Below are 6,000 nucleotides of genomic sequence, written 5' to 3' on the forward strand. Positions count from 1 at the left end.
TAGCACTATCAAGCTTGAAGTAGTGGCTCAGTAAAACAAATAAAACATGTTTTGTAAAAAAACCAGGGGTTTCACAGTGAAATTATCCTTATTGTAATTTACGGGGTTTGTTCCAACTTATGAAATAAAATAATTGGTCATTTTCAAAGTTTAAAACGATCCTGCAAGACTTCTGCTGTAAATACCACGGGTTTCCTGTCCCGCGGCTCTGGACCGGGTCAAACCGGGGCTAAGGCCGTGACATTGTCCCGTTGCATAAGAACACAACCAAGACCAAGGTTCGAGGCATCGCAGTAGACAACGAAGTCATCGCTTCCGTCCGGTAGAGCGAGTACCAGATCGTTGCAGAGCGTATGCTTGAGAGTTTGAAAGGCAGTCTCTTGTTGAGTTCCCCAAATAAAAGGCTTAAGGCTTGTCTTTATGAGTCAAAGAAGTAAGCGGAACAACGATTTTCGAAAAGTTAGCGATGAATCGACGGTAATAGCCTGCCAATCCGAGGAACGAACGAACTTTGGATGGTGATTTTGGAGTAACCCAACCCTTAACAGCTTCGATCTTCGTGGGGTCGACGTGTATACCTTGGCTATTGACGATGTGACTGGGGAATTGAACCTCCTCTAGCCAGAATTCACACTTGGAGAACTTTGCATAGAGTCGATTCCGTTGGAGTAGTTCGAGAACCAAACGTAGATGATGCGCGTGTTCGGCTTTCAATTTCGAATAGATAAGGATGTCGTCGATGAATACGATGACGAAACGATCAAGAAATGGTTTGCACACACGATTCATTAAATCCATGAAAACCGCGGGTGCATTGGTTAAACCAAAGGGCATTACGACGAATTCATAATGGTCGTATCGGGTTCGGAAAGCGGTTTTCAGTATATCTTCCTCTTGAATGCGTAACTGGTGATAGCCTAAGCATAAATTAATCTTTGAGAAACACGTAGCACCTTGCAATTGATCAAACAAATCATCGATTCTGGGCAAGGGATAGCAATTCTTGATAGTGAACTTATTCAACTCCCTATAGTCGATGCACATCCGGAACGACCCGGCCTTCTTCTTGACGAAAAGGACTGGTGCGCCCCAAGGAGAGGTGCTAGGGCGAATGAAGCCTTTGTCAAGCAATTCCTGGAGTTGACTCGAGAGTTCACGCATTTCAGATGGAGCGAGACGATAGGGAGCTTTAGCAACAGGATTTGCTCCAGGAATTGAATAAGATCAATACGAAAGTCGATATCCTGACTCAGAGGTAAACCAGGTAAATCATCAAGGAAGACGTTAGGAAAATCACGAACCACAGGCACCTTATCCATCGCCTTAACTTCCTTTTTCTCCGCTACTACAATGTGTGCCTAAAAAGCTTGGTATTCCTTGCGGAGATACTTACTAGCCTGGACACGACATAAGTTGGAGTTTCTTCGATGCGACTTCACCGTAAACACACAGTTGATCACCATTAGCGAGCGATAAATAAATCATTTTATCAAAGCAAACAACTTCAACACGATTTTCACGAAGAAAATCCATGCCTACTATGATGTCAAAACTATTGAGCTGCATCAGAATAAGGTCGATAGGGAAGACGTGATTGTTGAGCTCAAGAGTACAATCATGTAGAATGGAATTGACAGCGACGGTTCTTCCAGTGGCAACTTCAACGTCGAACGTCGTAGGGAGATGGGCGCGCTTACGATTAAGGAGCTTTTCGAATTTAAACGATACAAAACAGTTATATGCCTTAGTATCAAACAAACACAAAGCATATATACCATTCACAAGATGCGTACCATTAACCACGTGGTTGTCTGCTTGAGCCTGGCGGGCATTGATGTTGAAAGCATGTCCGCGGGCTGCTGTTGCTGCTGAGGCTGCTGCTGTTGATGTTGTTGCGGCTGCTGCTGTGGCTCTTGCTTCAACACTCTGTTGGGGCACATGTTTGCAAAGTGGTTGGGATCACCACATGCAAAGCAAGCTCTAGCGTGAGCAGCGGGTACAGGAGCTGCTTGTTGGCCCTGTGGAGCAGGAAGGAGAGCTTGTGGTGCATGAGCTTGACCTTGAGCTGGAGCTGGAGCTTGGCGTGGACCGGTACGACAATTAGCAGAAAAGTGGCCGTACAGGTTGCAGTGAACACAAAATCTGCAGACAATCTCAGTAGGATGGTGATAAGTACAGGTAGGGCAAAGCGGGTGAGGACCAGTATATGCACGCTTGGCCGGCGGTGCATTGGTCACCGGTGCCACTACTTGGCGGTTCTGAGGTTGCGGTTGAGCGGGAACAGCTTGAAGCGGAGCGGGGCTGTGATAGCGCAATTCTTGCTACTGTTGTTGTTGTTGTTGTTCTTTCTTTTGGGGCGGGAGGACTTTGAAGCTTGCGGAGCGGCGGCAGTTTCAGCGGTGGGAGCAGCGGTAACTTGGTGAAGATTCTTGGAGGCTTTATCAAAGTAACCAGCCCGAACTCACTTGTCATTAATCTCGGAAGCAAGCAGGAAGGTTTCCTCAATGGTTGTCGTCTTCGCGGCTTGCACGAAATCAGCCACACAATCCGGTAAAGCACGGATGTATTTCTTGATGGTGATTTTAGGGGTAGTAACTTGGCCCGGACAAATGATACTCAGCTGCTTGAAGCGGGCAGTTAGACCAGCGTTGTCGCCACCCTCTTGCTTGATGTGCCAGAACTCGTCCTCCAGCTTCTGAAGCTCGTGGGGAGGGCAGAACTCCTTCATCATGATGTCCTTCAACTTATCCCACGTAAGCCCATAGGCTGCATCATTTCCACGCTTGTTCCTTTCGGCCGTCCACCAGTCCAGAGCCCTGGACTGGAAAACGCCAGTCGCGTTAACAGTGCGGAGATTATCAGGACAGCCGCTTTGGCGCAGGGTGACTTCAATTGAATCAAACCATTGAAACATGGCAGTAGGCCCGTCTTCTCCAGTGAATTCTTTGGGTCCGCAGGCTTTAAACTGCTTGAAGCTAAAAGTAGCACGTGGAGAATCAGTCCTGGACTCGTCAGAGGACTTGCTAGCGTTTTCATTCAGCTCACTGACAATTTGCGGAATGCCCTTAGCCATCTGCTTTGCGACTAGAGCAGCGATGCGTTTGTCCTCATGGTTTCGACAGGCAGTGCGGGAGGTGTGTGATCCAAATGACGACATTGTCTGCAACAGGCATCGCCATAGGATTCAAACACAATTTTGATTAAGTCGAGCATAGTCTATTATCTCACCCGAGCTACTTTATATAAAGCTGTTAGGACCGGTTTTGACTCCGTAACGATTGCGAACCGAACCGAACGTGTAACGTGCAGAATCCGTACACAAACGTGAACGAACACACGAGAACGTAATATAATCGGTGATTCTATTAACAGATCTAAAAACGTACAACACCTGAATCACCTACACGGAACTTTCTCTCTCTAGGCTTTCTCTCTCTAGCTCTAGATCTCCAAAGCTACAAATGCCAAAAGTCTCAAAAGTCTCTAACTCTAACTCTAACTCTTCTATTTATAGGCCAAGGCTTATAAGAGCTTTCCTCTTATTTACAATATTGTCACCTTGCCTTTTCTATCTAATTATAACAATATAAGGCTAGTTTTCTTCAGTTTTTGCTACGATCTAAATTGACGGAGGCGATAGACATATATGCACCAACAGACTCCCCCTTAGATATTATCGCAGTCAATCCGTAGTCAAACTCGTAGCAACTTGTCTTTCTCTCTCTCTTGAGTCTTCTTGAAGCTTTATCATCTATAGCAACATAGACTCCCTCTTGCTTGAATAGAATCCCCGTGGATCTGTCTTCAGCTTCAGCTTCCTCTTTCAGTAAACTCTTTTCTTCAGGCTCCCCCATTTATCAAGCTTCTGTGCTTTTGGGATCGACACCTGGCTTTCCGGATACAAGCTCCTTCAGGATAGTTTCCTGGCACCATGAATGCACGCTTCCTCTTGCGATGAGCTCGTCTTCAGACTCCCCCTTAGACTCAGCTATCGGGATCGTAGTCTGGAACAATATCTGCAACACTCATACATTTATAAGTAACAACTTTTGAATCATCCAGGATTGATAAACCTGGCTCTCTCAGCATAAGCTAAAATATTTCAACAGTGAAATCATTTTCCGATTGTCTAGGAAACGTGACCTGGCTCTTACAAACTTTCTAAATCAAGATCCTGGCTCTAATATATAATAATATGAATATATCCAGGATTAACTTGATTCTCTCTCTCTATCAACAATCTTCATGGATTTGGCAGTTTCAGCAACCAAGATCGGAAACTGGCTCTTTTACAGATTTTAACAATATAAGAATCCAAATCCTTCACGGTTAATTATCCAAGTCCAAATTAATGACCTTGGAGATATCACAAACTGTTTTTGATTTTTTTTAAAACTTCAAGTTTCAAACTAATGAACTTGTTTTATTTTCAGAAACAAAATCAGCATACATAGATTTTGAAACTCAGCATTCAGACATCGGTTGTCGAAAATAAAGTGAAATCAAAATCTTTTTGTATTTTTCTGAAACATAAAGCAGTAAAGAAATATTTACAAGCATATTTACAGACAATATTTTTGGTTGAGTTCGTGTCAGAAGATCATATCAGTTTATGACAAGTCACTAGTACCGTTGAGCTTTTTATCACTTTACGTTCTAAACGATTCACTTAGATTGTCAGTATACTGATCCACTTAAATTTTCACACAAAGTTTAATCGATTCGAGATACGGATTTAGTGTTTTAAGGACTTAACTTATTCGCGTGTCCCACCTCATAATATACTCCCGTATCCAGACTCCTATATTCAGTCTTACACGTGAATGTACACTAATGATATCTGTAAACGGGTAAATGCAAGACCATGAGAGCTCAGGTTAGAACTTCCGTTCAGACAAAGAGATGATGGCTCGACTTTAGGTGTGTCCCGTTTGGGGATCTTTTCTTCAACAGCACATGATTAGCATTTTTCAATGTTTCATCATTTTTTATGCTGAGTGTGGGCTTTATGATTAAAGCAGTGCAGAGTATTATACGAGGACTAGGCTATTGCTCCCGCAAAATCAGAAGTCCGGTATAATACCCCAGATATCATCACGTTCAAAGACCTAGTATGTCAGAAATAGAAAGCCCTTCAAACAAGATTTCGGGGGTTACCCATATATCCGAGAGATGTTCCCCACGAAATAAGTAAGTATTTGATATTTAGGTTTATATCTCGAAAACAATCTACTAAGCGTGTAAAAACCTACTGGCGTATCATCAGTGGGACCGTTTATCACATATTAACATTCTATTTCTTTAGCGTACTGTGATTGTCTACTGATGTACTATCATTTCCTCTTTTTACACAAAAACTCTTTTTCATTTTCTCATGTTTTTGTCGTTTTTCAATATCTTTCAATTCAGAATGAGTTTTGTGCTTTTTCAAATTTTCAAATGTTTTTGTATTTTCAAAATTTTTACTCCCCCTAAAATCCAAAACATTTAAAGAAAATTTGACAAACCGACACTGATAGCTTTGTCTCGCCATCCATTTTCTGCTTCTCATGCACTGATTTGCAGAAAATATAATGTACCCCCATGATTTACAACACATTGATATTTTACAGTTTGAAAACCGTTTTTCAATCTTGTGAAAGTAATCATGTTTGTTCAGCCGTGAGGGTTTCGGCGTATTCAAGTAACATATTTTTTTTAAATTTTGGATTTTTGAAAAATTTAAAAACAAACATATTATTATTATTATTATTATTATTATTATTATTATTATTATTATTATTTTGATTTTTCAAATTTTTGACAAAATAAAAACATATTTTTGGTTTTTAAATTTTTCAATTTTTTGGGTTTTTGAAATATTGTTTATTTATGTACAGAAAATCAAACAAACTCCCTGTTTAACCATCGCATGGATTAGCAGCCTTCTCTTCTCGTGCCAGGCTGCTCCGACACTCCTCTTGACATACAGTTTTCTTCGGAAGCACCTGGACATTCAAC

The sequence above is a fragment of the Helianthus annuus genome, chromosome 6 (genome assembly GCF_002127325.2).
Source record: "Helianthus annuus cultivar XRQ/B chromosome 6, HanXRQr2.0-SUNRISE, whole genome shotgun sequence".
NCBI classification, from domain to species: Eukaryota; Viridiplantae; Streptophyta; class Magnoliopsida; order Asterales; family Asteraceae; genus Helianthus; species Helianthus annuus.